Below are 19,300 nucleotides of genomic sequence, written 5' to 3'. Positions count from 1 at the left end.
GCTCCCCTCTCAGAGACCACCCCTGGCGGCCAGGGCGCTGACCTTCAATCTCAGCAGGGCCCACCCCGACACCCTTCCCTGCCTCAGGATGTCCAGGCCTCACCCGGTTCTGTGGCCATGGCCTTCCCGCTGACCCGGGCACCTCTCCTCCACCCCCTCCTCCATGCAGCGTCCAGGCTGAGAGGCTAGCCCAGCACAGAGGCGCCAGGAGCATTCTCTGACTTCATGCAACCCCAGGGACCCCCAAGGTCAGCAGGGGGAGGTGAAGCCCAGTGACAGCAGAACCTGAAGTGTCCGTCCATGGACGGAAAGTGAGGCACAGAGTCACACAGACACACACACACACACACACACGCTCAAAAGCAGGTCAGAAGTCATGCAGAGGGATGGGACACAGACTCCCGTGCGGAGTGGGGTGCACACTTACACTCGAAAGGTACCCATTCACACTCAACCGACCCAAGTGGTGACCCCACACACAGAGCAGACCCAGGCTCTGGGACACTCACCCAGAGACGCGTCCACACACAGGCTCCCGGGACACAGAGATCGCGGGCTCCAGGACACACACACACACACACACACACACACACACACACACGCCAGGGACTCGGGGAAGATGCCGGCGTGGACCTCACACCCGGAGGCACGGAGATACACACACTCACGGACACCCCAGGACCGCCGGGGAGACACCAGACTCGCACTGGGAGAGTCAGGGACACAAAGATCCCGCAGAAGCAAAGACGCGCAAGGGGCCGGGATGCCCGGCAACCGGGCCCTGGACTCTCCGCGACCCTGGCACAGGGGCGCCCCGGCCCTGGGGTCACCCGGGACCACACACCCCCCTCGTGGAGCCCCTCCCGGGCCGGCGGCGCCCGCGGCCCCCGCCCGGCCCCCGCCCGCGGGCCGCACTCACCCGCTCCGGCCGCGGCCGCGCCTTTGTTGTCCGCGCCGCTCACAAAGGCGCCGGCGGCCGGCTCCGCGCCTCTGCCCTCCGGCCGCCGCGGGCGCCCATGGCCGGGCCGGCCCAGCCCCGCGCCCCCGCCCGGCCCAACGCCGCCACCGAGCCGATGGCCCCGCCGGGAGCGCGCCGCCTCGGAGCGGCCTGGCCCGGCCACCGCGCTCGGCACCGCCCCGCCGCCCGGCCGCAGCCGCTGAAGTCACCGCTTAACCCCTGGTGGCCGCCGCCGCCGCGCCCCTGCCTGCGCGGGCGCCCCCGGAGGACAGGACGGGGAAGCGGGGAGCCCCCAACCCGCTGTGGCAGGACGGCTTCCGCCCTCCCGCTGGCCCTGCTCCGATCAACCTGACCCAGCCTCTCACAAGGCAGTTGGGGAAACTGAGGCCTGCCCCAGGCTACACAGGGACCCCCTCACTCCTCCACTCCCAGGGTCCCCTCCCACGTCCCTGCTTCTCCCACCAGAAGCCCCCATACGCCATCCCATTCCCCGTAAGTCCCGCACACGCACACGGGGCTGCAGCTTCTCCTTCCTCACTCAGGAGTTTGCCAGGTGTTCCCAGGAGGGTCTAAAGCCACCCTCACCACAATGAGAGATGCCTGGGCTGGCCCCGGGGGAAACCCAGGCCTGTGACACCCGCCCAGGGCCAGTCTCTGCTGGCTGAGAGCCTTGCACCCTGGCCTCTGACAACAACCTCAGTGCCCATGACCCCAGCGGCTGCAGGCAGGAAGGGTTTGCTAAGCTCAGTGAGAACATCTCACTGAACTGGCAACAGCCCTGCATGTGGCCCCATCTTCCTGATGAGGAAACCGAGGCTCAGCTGTAACTGGCCCAGACTCACCCAGCAAGCAAGTGGTGGAAGGCAGATCCCAGCACCTCCTTCCTTCCAGCCTCTCAAGCTGCCAAAAACACTAGCTGCTCCCTCCCAGAATTCCAACGAGGGCCTGCGGATATGATGCAATTAATTAGACTTTATCAGGTCATTAATTAAGATTATCCCTGGAGCTATTAAACACTGCCCTGCTACCTCTCAATTGACAGTGAAATGCACACTCGGGCTTATCAGCAGTTACTCCTGGGTGGATAATAACGGAGTTCTATAGACTCCAGAGGGCACAGGTGCTTGCGGGCTGGAATCTTGGTCAGCCTGTATTCATCCATTCAGTGCAGCCAGCAAAAAACACTATTTTTTAAACTTCTCCCTATGTGTCAGGCACCAGCCTTAGGGGCCAGGCGTGAAACGAGGAACCAGACCCCGGCCCTGCCCCCCTCGGTTCCCAGAGGCCAGGAGGAGACACAGAAACAGGCCACTGCAGTGTGCTGAGACAGGCCGCACTCGGGCCACCCTCTCTGAAGCCGTCTTATTCATGGGTGGGTTTGTTCATTGTCCAGTGCCACACTGGAACATCAGCCCCATAGAGCCTGTCATAAGACTTACTCACAGGCGCTGTGGGAAGCCCCAGGCCTACAGCAACCCTGGGCTCATAGCCATTGGCCAGTAAATATTAGCTGAGCACTTACTACGTCCCAGACCTCATTCTAGGCACGCAGGAGACATCAGTGAACAAAACAGGCTTGGTCCTTGCTCTGCTGGAGCGAGCTCCCATTCCAGGGGTGAATGAACAGTGGCCGTGACCGCAGAGAGGGAAGTTTCTGGAATGCTAGCAAAGCAGCAAGAGCATCTCCAAATGTCCTAGCATTAAGCCTGGGACCGGGATTTAGATCATCTGAACCTGCATTCGCCGCAGCCTTGCAGACCTGCTCCAAACCCCCTCCCTGGCCTTCTAGTTTTCCTCCTGGGCCTGAGCCCTCCTGGGCCCTCCAGGCTGAATGCCTGCCCCTGTTTGGTTGCATTAGGCTCACCCTCCCTCCCAGAAACATCAGAAGCCCTAGCATGCCCGGGAGGCCTCCCATGGCCTTCGCTCCCTGACCGCCTCTGCTCTGAGCTCCACAGCACTCTGAGCTTTGGTTGGTTGCTTTAGTTTTGTTAAGTTGGCTCCGGGGCGTGTACTGATTTGAAATCTCCCCAGTTTGAGGGCAGCTATGACTCAGGCTTGAGGGCAGGGGCCATCCCCCAGGCCCCCATCGTGCCCCAGAGCCCAGCCCAGGTTGGGATCATGAGAGGATCAAAATAGATTCCAGTGGACACCCTCAAACCCTTAGCAGTAGAACCCTCGGGATCCAGGGTTGCAACCCACCAGCTCATAGAACAGTGGAGCCGCAGAAGCATTTTGCTTCTCCCATAGTGGTGCTGTTGTTGTTGTTAATTAGTTACCAACATTTAACAATTGGGAGAGTTCCCATAGAAAGCCAGATTGCTGGCTTCTCTTAACAAATCTGAAGATCTGGTGATGCCAGGCCCCGTTCCCGCGTGGCCACCCTCTGCAGGCCCCAGGGAGCCTGGCTCCTTACCAGAGCTATGCCCTCCGCTTGCCTCTATACCTCCCGGCCTATATAACCATCTGACTTGGAGGCCTCTCCTCTGTGAATGCGTGTTTTTACTTCACTTTCCACTCTACATTGTACTTTTAGGAGAAAGAAATACATACTCGAGAATAAATAAGCCTGCAGCCCTAACCTACCAGGGTGGCCCCTGCCCCAGGCCAGGCCAAATTCTCCCACATTCTTTTCTTTTCTTTAATCTTTTTTTTTTTTTTTTTTCCCAGAGAGGAAAGGAGAGGGAGAGAGAGATAGAAACATCAATGATGAGAGAGAATCATCTATCAGCTGCCTCCTGCACGCCCTACACTGGGGATAGAGCCTACAACCCCGGAATGTGCCCTGGCCAGGAATCAAACCGTGACCTCCTGGTTCATAGGTTGACACTCAACCACTAAGCTACACCGGCCATGCCCTCCTACATTCTTGATCCCCTCGCCATCGCCCTCTCCTGACACACACACACCCTTTCTCTCTCGCCTCCCCAGCTTCACATTGTATGCTCCATAGCACACATGAATGTGCAAGGGGTTTGGCTGGGCCTTTGCCCATACTGTTCCCTCGCCACCATCCCCCAGGCACTGTGGCTAACAGCTCTTTGATGCTCTCAATGTAAATGATGCCTTCTCAAGGATCTCTTTTCTAGTGCCCCCCGATTCGACCCTGGGGCTCCCCCGTGTCCTGTGCTCCCCGCCTCAGTGTGCCCATCCTATCGTGTTGTGCGGTGCATTCGCCCCCTGTCTTCCCCCAGCCTGTGCGTCCTGGGAGCTGGGACTCGGCTGTCATTCTCACTGGAATCCCCAACACTGGGGACAGAGCCTAGTGGAGCATAGGCAGGAGACAAATATTTGCTAAATAGATGAGTTAATGGGTTTCAATCGCCACAAAAGGAACAAAAAGAATTTCTGGGAACATTTCCATGGCCCAGAACATTCCATTAAGCAGAATGTCCCACGCCCTGAGCATTCTGGGGAGGACAGGATTCACTGTGCACGAGTAATCATGAATGACACCGCTGAGCGGGACGGGGGCTCTGCTCTCCCTTGGCCCCTCCGCCGACCTGAGAAAGAGGGAGGGAGTGCAGGTGGTACTTCCCACTGGCCAGAGAGGCCAAGTGACTTGCCCACAGTTGCCTAGCAAGCTGGTGGCAAAGTCAAGATGGAAACCCAGGCCTGGCTGGTGTGGCTCAGTGGTTGAGCATCCACCTATGAACCAGGAGGCCATGGGTTGATTCCCGGTCAGGGCTCCATCCCGAGCGTGGGGCGTGCAGGAGGCAGCCGGTCAATGGTTCTCTCTCATTGATGTTTCTAACTCTTTCTCCCTTCCAAAAATTAAAAAAGAAAAAGATGGAAACCCAGGGCTCCTGCCTCTGCTTCCCAGCCTGGCCTCCTCCCACTGGCCTGGGTCCATAGAGGTCAAAAAGGAAGTGGCCCTAGCCGGTTTGGCTCAGTGGATAGAGAGCCAGCCTGCAGACTCAAGGGTCCCAGGTTCGATTCCGGTCAAGAGCGGCATAGGGGGACATTTAGGGGTGTCCTTGGTTGCGGGCACATCCCCAGTGGGGGGTGTGCAGGAGGCAGTTGATCGATGTTTCTCTCTCATTGATGTTTCTAACTCTCTGTCCCTTTCCCTCTCCCTTCCTCTCTTTAAAAAATCAATAAAATAAAATCAAAAAGGAAGTGAATGGATGGAACAGTGGACTTCCCAAGCCCAGATACCACCCTCACGCAGGCTACAAACGGAGAGCGTGCAGGAAACGGTCCGTCCTCAGTATTGACTGCATCATCAAGGCCACCCTGAGCAGGCTCTCCTCTGAGAGGGGCGGGATCACAGTTTGATTATACAGAGTCTGTCTAAGCAAGATGAAGCCCTCTTCCCTTGCACTCCTGGCCCTGGTGAGTAGGATGGGCACTTTGAAGGGGGCTGGGATGCCACTGAGCAACCCTCCAAGCCTCTCAGATTCCTCACAACCCAAGACCTGCATTTGCAGGAAACAAGCCAAGGTCAAGGCACAGGTCACAGCTGGAGGTGATTCCAGGGGCTCATGTGGGAGAGAAACATGGCTTCTCTGAGCTACTAGTTTATGGGCCTTGGTGTCGGGGAGAGGCCAGTCTGAGCAGTTCATTCTCTTGGGGATGTAGTCTCAACGTTTTTCAAGACAGCCATGGGACGGGTGGACGGCACATGTCCAGTGGGTTGGACATGGACACAGGACAGGGCTCTGGGCCTGACTGCACATGAGCTCTCTGTAGGAGCCCGAGAACAGCCCTCAACCTCTTTCATTTGGTCCCACTGCCTGTAAAGTGGGAACAATACTCTTTTGCTCTCTTCGAATTCACAAATTTTGAAGGATCAATCCAGTATAGTTGAATAGAGATTTTTTTCAACTTCTCACTGACAAAATTAAATAAATATGCTTTTTGATACTATATTATCATAAACAGTCGTAATTATCCTATATAATAGATAGGTAATATGCAAATTGACCATCACACCCTCACAAGATGGCTGCCTACGACTAGGCCAGCAGGGGGGTTAGTGAGGGATGACCAAACGACTGAACAAGCAGGCTGCGTGGAGTGACCAGGCTGGCAGGGGGGGTAGTTGGGGGTGACCAGACTGGCGGGGGGGGGGGGGGCAGTAAGAGGCGACCAAGCCAGCGGGCGAGGAGGCAGTTAGGGGCGACAAGGCCAGCAGGGGGGCAGTTGGGGGCAATTAGGCTGGCGGGGGGGGGGCAGTGAGGGGCAACTAGGCTGGTAGGGGTGCAGTTGGGGGTGACTAGGCCAGCAGGGGAGGACATTTAGGTGTGACCAGGCTGGCAGAGGGAGGCAGTTAGGAGTGACCAGGCCAGCAGGGAGGGGGTGGGAGTACTTGGGGGCGATTAGGCTGGTGGGGGGGCGGGCAGTGAGGGTGACTAGGCCGGCGGGGGGGGCAGTTGAGGGTGACCAGGCCAGCAGGGAGGGGGCAGTTAGGGGCGACCAGGCTAGCAGGGGGGGGAAGTTAGGGGCAACCAGGCAGGCAGGCAGGTGAGTGACTAGGAGCCAGCAGTCCAGGATTGTGAGAGGGATGTCCGATTGCTGGTTTAGGCCTGATCCCCAGTATTATAATAATGTTATGGTCATAAGGAAACCCCTCTAATGTATGAAATAATTACTGTGTGAAATGTTTGCTGTGTGAAAACCCCAATACTCTGTAACTTCCAAATTGATGAACACCCCACTATCTTGATGTAAAAGCCCTGAGCCCTTAAAGTGTAACGCCCTGCTCCTAGCATAAGGCACACCGTCTGGCCCACACTGATAAGGACACAAGTTGTTTACTACTGGCTATATAAGCATCGGACCTTTCAGTCGACATCTCTGACGTCTCCTGCCTGATAGAGGAGGACTCCACGAGCCCCTGACTGACTGCTCTGCTGTGTGAGCCTGAACCAACTGCGGCCGCCTGTCTGTCTCTGTCTTCGTCATCTGTCTTTCGGTGTGCATCGCCGGGTGGCCTTTGCCGGAGCCTAGGACCCACTAGGAATAGGTAAATAAACCCTGTGTGAGTGCATACTAATTCTGTCTGGTGTGTCATGTGTTCCGGTTTGGCTCAGCTGTCTAGACATTGAAGCACCAGTGGATAGGCCATTATTGCTGACTCCTGGTCACCTGCGTTTGTCCCACTAAGTCTAGACAGATAATTAATTAATTGAGGCATAACTGGGACCCCAGGATCGGACCTAAAGTGACAAAAAGGACATCCCCCAAGGGGTCCCGGATTGGAGAGGGTGCAGGCTGGGCTGAGGGGACTCCCCCCTCCAGGCACAAATTTCGTGCGCTGGGCCTCTAGTTACTTATGAGAGGCAACCTAGTACAGTCATGGTCAAGAGTTCAAACTCTTGGGATTCTCACTGTTAGGAAGGGAGTTATTAATATGGAAAGGGAGGAGGATAGAATGAACCCTGTGGTGTTGAAAGTATTGGTGTGAGTTCATAGCTCTGTCCACCAAGAGGACCTGGGAGCAGGAATATCCCAATAGCAATGAGCACACATAGCAGCTAGATCATTGTTTCAAAATATCATTCTCCACTAACAGGAACCAGAGCTCCTTGGAGAAATGGCTGATTCCAGGGGGAAACAGGTTGAGCCTGAAACATGTTGTACCAGAAATTAATAAATTGCTCAAGCCTGGCCAGCATAGCTCAATGGTTGAGCGTCGACCTATGAACCAGGAGATCACGGTTCAATTCCCATTCAGGGTATATGCCTGGGTTACGGGCTCAATACCCAGTCTGGGGCATGTGGGAGGCAGGCAATCAATGATTCTCTTTCATCATTGATGTTCCTCTCTCCCTCCCTCTCCCTTCCTCTCTGAAAACAATACAAATATATTTAAAATAATAATGATAATAAATTACTCAAGAAGTGATGGGAACATAGCCAAAGGACACAGAGACCAGCTCAAAGAGGCTCTGAATAAGACAAATTGCGGGCAACTTGAGCATCCAAATAAATAATAATTGTACGAATTTATATTCCATTGAATACAATAGAAAACCAAGAGTCCATACGATGGAAATAAATAAATGCATAAATGGAAAGTTGGAAAGTTGAGGCTATTTACATAGCCTCAAAGCACTTACCCACAAAATGCTTTCAAATCATAAGGGGAAAAGAGCAACTCTACAGTAGACACCTCCTCACCCAAGTGATCAAACCAGGTTGGACCAGTTGCGGGATATTTGACAGCACAAAGCTCCTCATGTGATGGGCTGAGAAACACAACCACCTCACTTCATGATACTCCTGCCAAAGACGCACAGCTCACACAGTTGTGAGCAAACATCCAACACACCCAACCGGAGGGACATTCCTCTAATTGTCTTCTGAAATGCCAAGGTCACAGAAGTCAAGGAAAGACTGAGGAACTTTTCCAGATTGAAGGAAACTGAACTGACGCAACAGCTACATGCCACAGGTGGTTCTGAACGCCACCCTTTCCTATAGAGGGCTTTTATTGGGACCATGATTTCCTGGTGTTGACGGCGGCATCACGGTTGTGTGGGACCATGTCCTTGTGTGTAGGACATGCACACTAAAGTGTCTAGAGTTAAGAAACATCATCAGTGGTTTCCTCGCCTCAGAAGGAAAACGCCCAACTGGTAACTTTTCTGTATGTTTGAAGCTGTTTCTAAAGCCAGGTGCCTGTGCTGATCTGGAACAAGTTGTTTAATGCGCTGAGCCTCAGTTGATCACCTGTATAGCAGTAGTGGGTGAAAGTAACAATACCCACTTCATACGGGTTGTTTAGAGAATTAAATGAGATAATATTTTATAGTATTTGGAACAGAACTGGGTTCCTACACATATTTCAACATTTTGAAGAGCTATATAATTTTTCTTTTTCTTCATGCAGTTCCCATCCCCAGGGAGAGGGAAAGGGTATAGAATAAGGTGACACATTCCAGTGCCGAAGGGACCAGGTAGGGGGTAAAAATGGGAGAAGCAGGATGAATGTGTGTGACAACTGACACAGGTTTCAAGATTGGGGACACCACAGGGAGAGGGGACCCCCCCACACACACCTGGAGGCCTGGAAAGCTCAAGCCCCTGGAAAGGGGGCGGTCACCACCCAGTCCTAATAAGTGCATCACTATGCCCAGTGTCTCCAAAGCTTTCCTTTTCCCCCAAACCAGAAACCCAGATTTCTAAGCGAAATCCCCCATTTTTTTTTAAGTCTTGCCTTTTTTAAAACTACCTTTTTATTGATTTCAGAGAGGGAGAGATAGAAACATCAATGATAAGAGAGAACTATAATCCATCGGCTGCTTCCTGCACGCCCCCTACTGGGAAACGAGCCTGCAACCCAGGCATGTGTCCTGACTGGGAATTGAACCATGACCTCCTGGTTCATAGGCTGACGCTCAACCACTGAGCCACACCAGCTGGCCCCCCGATTTTTAATATTGATAACTATTTCCAATTTTAAGTGGGCTAATAATTTGCGAGCCAAACAGGCCCCAAGTGCCAGCACCAGGCAGAGTTCTGAAAGCTTGTCCCAAACATTTAGAAACGTGGGAACGCCCCTGTGGGTTGACGGGAAAAGCCCCAAACCACAATTCACGGTTCTTCTGATGGAGCGTCCCACCAAGATGTATACAACCCCATGTGCCACGGCAGCCCACTCCTCCCCAGCACAGCTGATTGGACAACAGGGTGAACATCTGACTGAAACTAAGCCAATCAGCTTGCTTCTTCCAGGAACTTGGGATTGCAGAGCTGAGAGGCTGAGTGGGTCAAATGCCCATGGACGCTGAGCCAGAAGGATCATGCAGAGGTGGGGCCAGCATCCATGCTGCCACAAACCACAGCCAAGTTCAAGCTGAGGTTCTGGGGGATCAGACATGCCAGAGGAAAGACAAAAGAACGAAAGAAAGCAAGAGTAGAGAATAAAGTGGGAGAGAAAGAGGGAGGCGGAGACCGGGTAGGCATTCACAGCAGTGACGGCAAACTCTCCCAAAGACTCTCTCCACACGCGCTCTGTTTAACCTCTGTGCATCTGTTAACTCACTGAATCCTCACAGCACCCCCATAAAGTAGGTTCATGTGCTTCCATCAGGTTTTACAGGAGGAAACTGAGGCACAAAGGCATCCTGTCCTAGCCTTGAGCGTCCATCAGCATGTCCTGTTATGTCCTTACAGAGAGCCCCCACCCTTTACTCGTACTCACCTGCGTGGATTTTATTCCTGTGAGGAGAGAAGTGGGTAATTAACATTCAGGTAGTGCCCACTGCCCGTGGCTACGGCTCTGTGCAGAGTGGGGAGGGATTCTGGGACCAATTAAGGCGTCCCCAAACATCCTGCTCCAGCCTTCCAGTATCTCCCCAAATGGAAAATACGAGAAAAGGGGAAGTCTCACAGCCTGGGGCACCAAAGGCAGCTGCAAACACAGACTCCACAAGCCCCGTATGCCAGCCCAATCCACAGGAGGAAGGCAGCCTCCTCCTCTGGGTCTGCAGCCTCCTCCTCGGGGGTCTGCAGCCTCCATGGGACACACAGGCAGAGAGGGTTTGCAGCTGTCTGAGCCGAGGGAGGCTGGGTTTCTCTGCTTGGGGCCTGGCCAAGGAGCCAGAAAGGACAAGGAGGCAAGGTCTTCGCTTCCTGGCATCAGGTTACTGCCTGTATCCAGGCTCGGGCTGCTAGGAGAAGCTCCGGGCATGAGCATTGCTGGTCAGCTGACAGCAGACTTGTTCTGGCAGCTGCCATCAGGATGGAGAGAGTGTGGCACTGGCTGCTGAGGGTGGGGAGCAGGGAGGGAGCCTGGGGGGCCAGAGAAAGCCTCCAGCCCTGCCAAGCAGACCGGCTGGGGACTGGGGTCGAACAGAAGGCCTCCAGGAGGGAAGGCCCCGGGCCTGGGCATGGGAGGTGCTGCGGCTGCCAGCCTGGGACTGCAGTGGTTATAGCAGGAGGGCCTGGCTACGCCTGCAGCCTGGCACCAGCCCCAGAAACCTTCAGCGTTCCCCAGTTTCACCGCCCAGGGCTGGAAGGTTCCATCAGCTCCCTGATCTCTCAGATGAAAGACGCTTTCTAAGAGTCATAAAACCGTCCCCACTCAGAACAATGGGCCCTTATCCCGCTGTGTCCTTCACATAAACTCCCATTAGCAATGCACCAGAAGCTGCAGGCAGGAGCTTTATAGACTGGATTTCTGGACCAGCCCCAGCGTTCATTAACATCCACTCCCTCACCCTCCATGGAGCCTGCAAAATCACTCCAGATTACAGAGTTCCACAGTGTGCTCGGCCTACAGGCAACCCCGCAAGGAAGCGGCCTTTGTCCCGGTTTATGAATAAAGAAGCAAACCCAGAGAGGTTAGGTGCTTGCCCAGGGTCACACAGCAGGAGAGTGGAGGAGGTGGGGTTGAAATCCAGAGTCCCAGCTCCTTCCCCCATACCACGTGGCCTCTGGTTATGATCACTCAGTCCTCGCTGCACAGAATTCAGGAGGTTAAGGCCAGTGATTTTCTTGGGTTTTCTCCTGGAACTAAGCATCTTCTGAGGCCTCAAAACCTTCACCAGATGGCCCTGTTGACCTACCCAAGGTGTCAGCAGAGGTAGAGGGGGGCGGGCCACACCGCATCTCACATTCACACTCCCAAGCCGGTTCACCCCCTTCCTCCTCTATAGGCCGCTGTTGACGACAGCCCCCCTTTACTGAGCATTTACAGTACGCTGGCCCCGTGCTTTTCGTGCATGAATGCATGTATTCGTGCAAGAATCTATAGAATGGCTGCTTTCTCTTTTGCATAGAGAGGTCAGTAGCCTACCTAAGGTCACACAGCAAGTAAGCAACAGATTCCAGGTGTATCTGAGTCTACCTCACTGTGTCTCCCCAAACCTTCACAATGTGGGGTTCAGCAGGCACTCCATTCCCCCAGCACAGGGGCTTTTCCCCACCTCTGCCTCCCTTGGTACCCTGCCTCCCCTAAGCTTCTGGGAGCTTTCAGATGGCCTGCACCAGCTCCCACAAAGGCAGCCTATAGTCTTTGGATGGATGGATGGATGGATGGATGGATGGATGATGGATGAATGATGGATGGATGGATGGATGGATGGATGGATGGATGGATGATAGATGGATGGATGGATGATGGATGGATAATGGATAATGACGGATGGATGATGGATGGATAATGGATGGATGGATGGATGGGTGGATGGATGGATGATGGATGGATAATGGATGATGATGGATGGATGATGGATGGATAATAAATGGATGGATGGATGGATAATAGATGGATGATGGATGGATAAATACAATAGAAAAATAAGAGGAAAAGAACTAGAAAACAATACATACCTCCTATTCTCCCAGCCACCCACCCCCTCAGTGAAGCAGGAGGAAGCTGGGAGCAGTGTCTCTGCTAATTGGGAAATCCCCTGGCCAAGATTCCAGGGAAAGCAGAGAAGTGTGCTGACTATTAGGGGAGGGGAAAAGAAGCGCCATTGTGGGAGATGGCTTTGAGACAGCTAAAAGTAAGCAGCAGGAGTCCCATCAAGCGTTCCCCCTTCCAGAAACTACCCCTCTGCAGTGAATTTCATCTGCTCCATCCCAAACCACATCTCTGAACTGGGGGGCAGCCACAAAATGTGCCCAAGCAAATTCCCTGCCCTGTGCTGCCAGGACTGGGCCTAAGAACAGAGCTGTGCCAGGCCCTGGGGACCAGGCCCAGCCCATCCCCTGGGCACCATCTGCGTACCCACCAGGAGCCATGAGCTTCAGGGGGCTTGTGCTCTAGTTAATTTAAAAGATCTCATGCTCGACCCTGACCAGATAGCTGAGTGGGTTAGAGCATCGTCCCAATACACCAAGGTTACAGGTTCCATCCCCAGTCAGGGCACATGCAAGAATCAACAATGAATGCATAAGTAAGTGGAACAACAAATCCATGTTTCTCCCTCTCTCCTCTCCCTTCCCTTTTCTCTCTAAAATCAATCAATAAATTAAAACAAATTTTTAATTAAAAAAAAATAAAAGATCTCACGCTGACCCTCAAAGTCCCATACCTCGGGAGTTCTGATCATCGGCTTGAGCCCACCAGGCAGATCTGAGGTCAGATCAGTGTGAAGCAAGCTGTCCTCCTCCCCACTCACCCCTGCAGAGCCCTGGGCTCCGCAAGACACAGCGCCAAAGAAACCCAGCGGTCCCAGGAGAGCGGGCATGGCAACATGGGGCCAGTTTCGCAGTGTTAAGAGGAAGAGGAAAGGCTATAAAGCCCAGTATCCCTCCTACCACCTGGAGACCTCTGCCCCTCTGCAGGGACATGGCATTGAGGTCCTGGACAGCGGGTGAGGCATCCTGACATCCAAGGGCCTTACCTATTTGCCAGAAGCAAGAGATTGGGATGGCACTGGGACCATTTTCTGAGCACTTACTATGCACCAGGCCAGGTGCTCTGCCTGGGTTAATGCCTAACCTTCATCACATCTCAGTGAGCTTGGTATTAATACCTTCCTTTTCAGTTACATAACCAAGACCAAGGTAACTCCCCCAAGTTCACACCATCAGAAGGGACAGAGCTGGGGTTTGACCCCAAGTCTGACCCCAAAGGCCATGCTTTCTTCACTGACAGCAAGGTGAAAAGGCCTCAGGAGGGCTCTCCCCCGCAGTTGGGCAAACATGGGCATCCTGGGTTTATCCCAAAATTGGCCAGGCAGAATCGGAGCAGTTTTTATGGAGACCAATCCAGCCTTCGCCAGTTCCCATGTTGCAGAAGCAAACGCAGCCTCCCCCACATTCCTCAGCTTAGCGGGAAGGAGGGGGAGGTGGCGGGGAGCCCAGAGGGCAATTCAGAGACTTTCAGAGCTGGACAGGCCCTTAGCAATGACCTAAGCCACCCCTTCTCCTCTCACAGAGGGGGAAATTGAGGCCTGGAGAAGGCAAAGGATTTGCTCAGGGCCACACAGGGTGAGGGATGGAATGAGAGTCGAGGCAGCCTCCTGGCTCGAAGCCCGGGGTCTCCTCCTCCACCCCAGCCTGTCTCAGACAAGCCAGGACATTGGAGCCCCTTCTATCAGATCAAATGAACAGTTATCAGATGTAATTATGCCTTTGCTCAGCAGGAGAGCCAGGGCGAAGGGTGACCCGCTGCCTCCCTGCCTCTGCGGGGTGGGTTGGCTGGAGCAGGAGGAGGGGCAGGGCCCTGTGGCCAGGAGGGCCCCCTAGCTCCTGGCCCCTTGGAACAAGGACTGCCTTCTCCCCCAGACAAGGAAGGAGGGGGGAGGGCCAAGTGGGAAGAGGCCTGAGTGGGGAGCTAGGGGCTCACTTGGTGGCAGCGCCCCACCTGCCTTGGACCTACCTGCTGAGCTGCAGGGAACTTGTTCCCATGAGTCTGCCCTTGAATCCGAAGAGTGGGTGTCCCCAAACCCACTCACGGAGAGACCCCCATCCCAGGGAGCTGTCTTGTCACGGTGGGAGGGTACTCACTTCTGGGGTCACACAGACCGGGTTCAAGTCCCTGCCTCCCCACCTACCAGTCCTGGGACCTCGCCTCTCTGAGTCTCCCTGCTCCTGAGCCAGCCGGTGCTCCCGCCTCCCAAGGCGGCTGTGGGGATTAAATGCCAAGGCTGTCCCAGGCACAGAGGGGACGGACGGAGACGCTGCTTGGGGAGTTAACTCTCTTCATACTAAACTCGGGGTGTAAAGGCATTCCGGCCGTGACGATAATTCACAGCCCTCGGGGAGAACAGCCCCGTCCCCAGAAAGGGTGACTCGGGCACTAGGAGGCTGAGTGGCCTACCCACACCTCTTAGAACGCAACCAGAGGCCCAGCCCCGCCCGGCCCGAGGCACTGCATGGGAAGAGCCTAAAACCCAGAGCCTACCACACTGGGTCCTGGCCTTGGCTGCACCATGAACTCCGCATGTGGCTTCGGATGGTGATGTGAGCTTTCAACTTCCTTTTTTTTTCTTTTTAATATATTTTTTATTGATTTCAGAGAGGAAGGGAGGGGAGAGAGAGAGAGAGAGAGAGAGAGAGAGAGAGAGAGAGAGAGAGATCAATGATGAGAGTGAATCATTGATTGGCTGCCTCCTGCATGCCCCACACTGGGGATCGAGCCCGCAAGCTGGGCCTGTGCCCTGACCGGTAATCGAACCGTGACCTCCTGGCTCATAGATTGACGCTCAACCACTGAGCCACGCCGGCTGGGCAGCTTTCAATGTTTGGACGGATTATTTCAGTGCCACTGACCAGCTGTGTGACCCTGGACAAGTGATCTCACCTCTCTGAGCCTCAGCCTCCGCACCTGTGAAGTGGGGGTTGTCAGGAGGATAGAGGAGCTATGGCATGCAGGATGCATGGCTCAGAGCTTCATGGAGCGAGTGCCCAGTAAACGGCAATGGGTTATGGTGGCAGTGCTACTAGGCGACATTGCCGCATGGTTATATTATTAGGAGAGGGAGAGGACAGGACACAATCGGGCCCCCGAAGGAGACACCAGGGACTCTTCTCACCTTCTAGGGGGCAGGGATGGGAATGGGGTAACCCCTGTGAAGACCCCAAAGTCTCACTAACTGAGGAGACCCAGCCAGGAGGACTGCTCAGAGGACCTCGGCTCTTGGGGGCAGAAGATGGGTGGGGCCCCCAGCTGTGCCTCAGGAGACCCTGCTGATTCGGGGGCCGAAAGCTGGGAAGGCACCCTCACCTCAGACACTTCATCCCAGAGGTGCCAGAACCCTCCAGAGCAGTGGTTCTCAACCTTCCTAATGCCGCGACCCTTTAACACAGCTCCTCATGTTGTGGTGACCCCCAACCATAACATTATTTTGGTTGCTACTTCATAACTGTAATTTTGCTACTGTTAATGAATCGTAATGCAAATATCTGTGTTTTCCGATGGTCTTAGGCGACCCTGCTAGCAGTTCTCAACCTGTGGGTCGCTGCTCCACAGGAAAAGCCACCAAAAAGATGGGCCAGAGTGTGGGCGCACTCTTAGGAACCAGGAGGGAAGGCCTGACTCCTGACTCTCTGCCATCTCTAAGCTGTGTGACCTCAAGCAGGTCGCCTCACCTCTCTGAGCCTCCTTCCCTTAATTACGAGGATCATTACTATGGAATCACAACTCCTGCCCTGCCGGCTCCCCGGCCGGGGTGAGACCCATCAGGACCACAGACACGCTCTGTCAACACTCAAGCACCGTGGGCTGAGGCACTGCCCTTGTTAATCACCAAGGGCCCCTTCCCAGCCCGGCAAGGCCAGGTGCGAGGTGTAGCGAAGCAGAGGCAACTCCGGGAGGTGAGGATGGGAGAAGAGCCTCAGGGCCAGCCCCTCCGGCTCCCTCGGCCGCGCCCACCCACACCTCCTGCCGCCTTTGCCGGGTTGGAGCCCTGGAAACTCCTGAAGCCAGTGTTTGGGGTGGACATTCTGGGCTACTTGCTTTTCACCCTCCTCCTGTCACTCACCACAGGTCACCCTGCAGGTCATTGATCACCCTGCACGTCCTGCACCTGCCACTGGGGGCGAGTCAGGCAGGCAGTGGTCTGCCACAGAGCTGAAGCAGGTGAGAGGGGAAAGCTTCAAAGGTGACATTTGTGCCCCCAGCACCCTGGGAGGCCAGCCAGAGGTTACACACAGTCATCTAAACGTCTCCCTTACACCCGGCAGCATGGCTCAGTGGTTGAGCATTGACCTATGAACAGGAGATCACAGTTCAATGCCCGGGTTGTGGGCTTGATCCCCAGTGTGGGGCCTGCAGGAGGCAGACAGACAATCAATGAGTCGCTCTCATCATTGATGTTTCTCTCTCTCTCTCCCTCTCCCTTCCTCTCTGAAATCAACAAAAATATATTTTAAAAAAAATAGAAATAGAAATTTAAAAAAATAAATGTTCTCCTTTGCCACCTCGGCCTTGCCACGCCCAGCCGGACCCCTCCCTGGTAAGCCTCCTTGTCTCCCGGCAGCAGTCACGGGAGGGGGCTGAGGATGTGGTCAGAGTCCAGAACCAGACTCAAATCTCAGCCCTCCTTTTCGAGCTGTGAATTCCTGAGTAAGTTGCTTACCCTCTCTGTGCCTGTTTCCTCAGCTAGAAAGAATGCTCCTAACAATACCTCCCAGGGCGCCGGGAGAAGTACATGAGTTAACACGGGTCACGTGCTCCGTTAGCAAAGTGCCTGGCACAAAGCAAGCGTCCGGCCAGCATGCTATTCCCCAGACATCGGCCGCACAGACGAGAGACACTGCCTCCAACAGCCATGAGTGAGCTCGCCATCCCTGCAGACACGCGAGCCACCGCTGACCAGCCACGTGGGGGAGTCACAGGCCAGGACTGCCTGGTGCAGGGGTCCTCAAACTTTTTAAACAGGGGGCCAGTTCACTGTCCCCCAGACCGTTGGAGGGCCGGACTATAGTTTAAAAAAAACTATGAACAAATTCCTATGCACACTGCACATATCTTATTTTGAAGTAAAAAAACAAAACGGCAAAAACACCCGCATGTGGCCCGCAGGCCGTAGTTTGAGGACACCTGTCCTGGTGCCTTTAAAAGGGTTCCGAGTGTGAGCCCATAAAGTCGCGCCAGTGGAACTGCGGGCGTTGCTTCCCTCCTTCCCAACATGGGAAGAGGGCTACCAGGGCGGTGGGGGCGGGAACAGAGGAGCAGGCACGGAGGAGGCCGGAGCCCTGGGAGGGGAGGCCACAGCCCCCTCTGGCTCCCTCTCCTCCCACCCCCGCCCCGCTCTGTCACCCATTCACAGTGTGACCTTGAGTTACCCCCCCTACTCCGAGCCTCACTATTCCCAGCTGCACAATGATGCCGTTGAACTAGGCGTTCTTGAGCCCATATCAAGTGCAATCATCAAACTCTGTGACCCTAAGAAGGGGGTGGGGGAAGCTCTCACCACGCACACCCCTGAGAGGCTCCCTCTGCATCCTTCACCCCCACTTTGCTTTGACCTGCCCCCCAGGTGGCCACAAGGGTCAGCGTCACATCTACTGAGGCTCCCAGCAGAGTTCCCTCTGACAAACCCCAGCACAAGGCGCCCCTAAGCCCCATCGCCGCCCGGGAAGGGGAAGGGTGTCCCTGTGCCCAGGGTGTCAACAACGGAGAGGCCCTCCCACACACCCAGGGAGTGCCCGAGGGTCCTCCTCCAGCTCAGAGAGAAACAGGGATGTTTAAAAACCCAAAACCTGACCTGGAGTCTGTGTGGTCCAGTGCCAGCCCTCAGGGTCCCCACCGGCAGGGAAGATCCCAGCTGTCGCAGCCGCTGGCAAGGCAGGAAGGCGCCGCGCACTGGCTCTCCCCGTGGCGCTGTGTGTACAGGTGTGTGAGTCACTCACCTGCTCGACCAGCTGAGCTAGGAGGCGTGTGAATAAAGATGGGGACCTGCAAAGGGGGGTGCAGGCAGAAAGGCTGAGCACGGACAGCTGCCCGCTGGGCCAGGAAGGGCCACCGGGCCTGGGCACAGGGGAGCGTCGGCCGTTCACCCATGGAGAGGGTGGAAAAGCACACTCTTCGACAGTGGAAAGTTCCAGGTTTGAATCCCTGCCCGCTCCAGCTGCATGGCCTCGTGTCTCCAAGCCTGTTTCCCTCGTGTTCCGCTGGGGTAGACCCAAGTTGACACGGTTCTGGTGCGGGGAAAGGGCCTGGAGTCCCAGCTCCGCGGGACAGACACGAGTCGTGGCTCTGACTCTCCTATTCAGGAAGGCAGAATGGCACACTCGGGATCGGGACAGGCCTGTGTGCCTTCCTAGTGTCGGTGTCAGTGGCCCCTCGTGTTAGCCAAGCATCTGCTGTGCTGATTGAGAGCGCAGGTATGTCAATCAAGAGCACAGGAATCTCACTCAGGCAGCTTCGGCTCGGCTGGTTGGGCGACGCCCCGTGTGCCGAAAAGGTTGCCAGTTCTTTTCTGGGTCAGGGCACGTGCCGGTAGGGCGTGTGCAGGAGGCACCTGATTGATGTTTCTCTCTCACATTGATGTTTTTCTCTCTCTCTTCCTCTCCCTTCCTCTCTCTAAAAAAATCAATAAAACGTAAAATAAAAATAAAAAAAGAACTGAACTTATTTTAAAAAACTAAGAGCACGAGTATCTGGACATCAGGATCAAGTCATTTAACCTCAAACACTTACTCTGCCCTGACCGTGCGCCCCTGAGAACCCAGGATGGGGGTCTCAGTGGTAGATCCCCTGCCCTCAGACACCCACACACAGATGCCTGCATCTCCCACCACGCCTGGCCTGGCCGGGGTCCCGCTCGCTTTCTGCTACAGGAAACCGACCCTCAGGCCAAGGTCTTGGATCAGGGGCTGGCATGCTACGAACCTCGGGCCAAATCCAACCCATCGCCTGTTTTTGTAAATAAAGTTTTATTAAAACACGACCACATCCATTTGCTTCGCAGAGACAAGGGCAGAATAGAGGAATGG

The 19,300-nt window shown here is 55.0% G+C and overlaps 1 protein-coding gene across 1 annotated transcript in view; it reads right to left on the bottom strand.

Annotated features, from left to right (window-relative positions):
• Positions 1-18,172, bottom strand: part of ARHGEF10L (Rho guanine nucleotide exchange factor 10 like) — a 145,972-nt gene extending 127,800 nt beyond the window's left edge. Inside the window, exon 1 of the mRNA XM_054720815.1 lies at positions 18,070-18,172. The gene's annotated coding sequence lies outside the window, so the exon portion shown is untranslated. The remainder of the gene's footprint in view (positions 1-18,069) is intronic.
• Positions 18,173-19,300: the final 1,128 nt, after the last annotated feature.

The sequence above is a fragment of the Eptesicus fuscus genome, chromosome 9, assembly GCF_027574615.1.
Source record: "Eptesicus fuscus isolate TK198812 chromosome 9, DD_ASM_mEF_20220401, whole genome shotgun sequence".
In the NCBI taxonomy this organism is placed as follows: Eukaryota; Metazoa; Chordata; class Mammalia; order Chiroptera; family Vespertilionidae; genus Eptesicus; species Eptesicus fuscus.
The sequence above is the reverse complement of the archived record's forward strand: the minus strand, read 5'-3'. Positions and strand labels throughout refer to the sequence as shown.